The sequence below is a fragment of the Etheostoma cragini genome, chromosome 8 (genome assembly GCF_013103735.1).
Source record: "Etheostoma cragini isolate CJK2018 chromosome 8, CSU_Ecrag_1.0, whole genome shotgun sequence".
NCBI classification, from domain to species: domain Eukaryota; kingdom Metazoa; phylum Chordata; class Actinopteri; order Perciformes; family Percidae; genus Etheostoma; species Etheostoma cragini.
This window is the reverse complement of record NC_048414.1, coordinates 27,981,848-27,982,460: the sequence shown is the minus strand read 5'-3', so window position 1 is coordinate 27,982,460 and position 613 is coordinate 27,981,848.

The following is a 613-nucleotide window of genomic DNA, read 5'->3' as shown; positions in this document are numbered from 1 at the left end:
AGGGTACCAAAAAAGTGAAGGATATATGAACAGACCTGGTAAAAATGGATCTCAGTTCAGTCTGTACCTGTGTGGTTAGCTGCATCAAAAAAAAAAAGTGAAAAATGCCCTTTTCCAAACTGATGCGTGTCAATGGCCCCTCACCATCAAGTGATGAAGTAACACTTGTTAAGATGATGTTTTGGGGCATTTTCAGCCTTTATTTGGATAGGACAGAAGAAGACATGAAAGGAGAGAGAGGGGGAATGGCATGCAGCCAAGGTACACAGGTTGGAGTCAAACCTGGGCCCGCTGCATCAAAAAGTAAACCTCTGTATATGGGCACCCACTCTACCAACTGAGCAATCCAGGCGCCCAAAGTAACACTAATGACAGGACACTCAGCAGTGTGGAGGATAGTCTAAATCAATCAATCAATCAATTGATCACTACAGTTTATTTTAATTGTAAAATGACTGTTATAATTGGTCTCAATGCATTTTAGAATTAAATAACACACAGCAACAAACCAATTAAACAGCAGTAAAGTATTATAATGAACTATACAAACCGAACCACATAAGACAATAACTGAAAAGATTTGTCTGTGAATGACACCCAAAGGATGGTATGC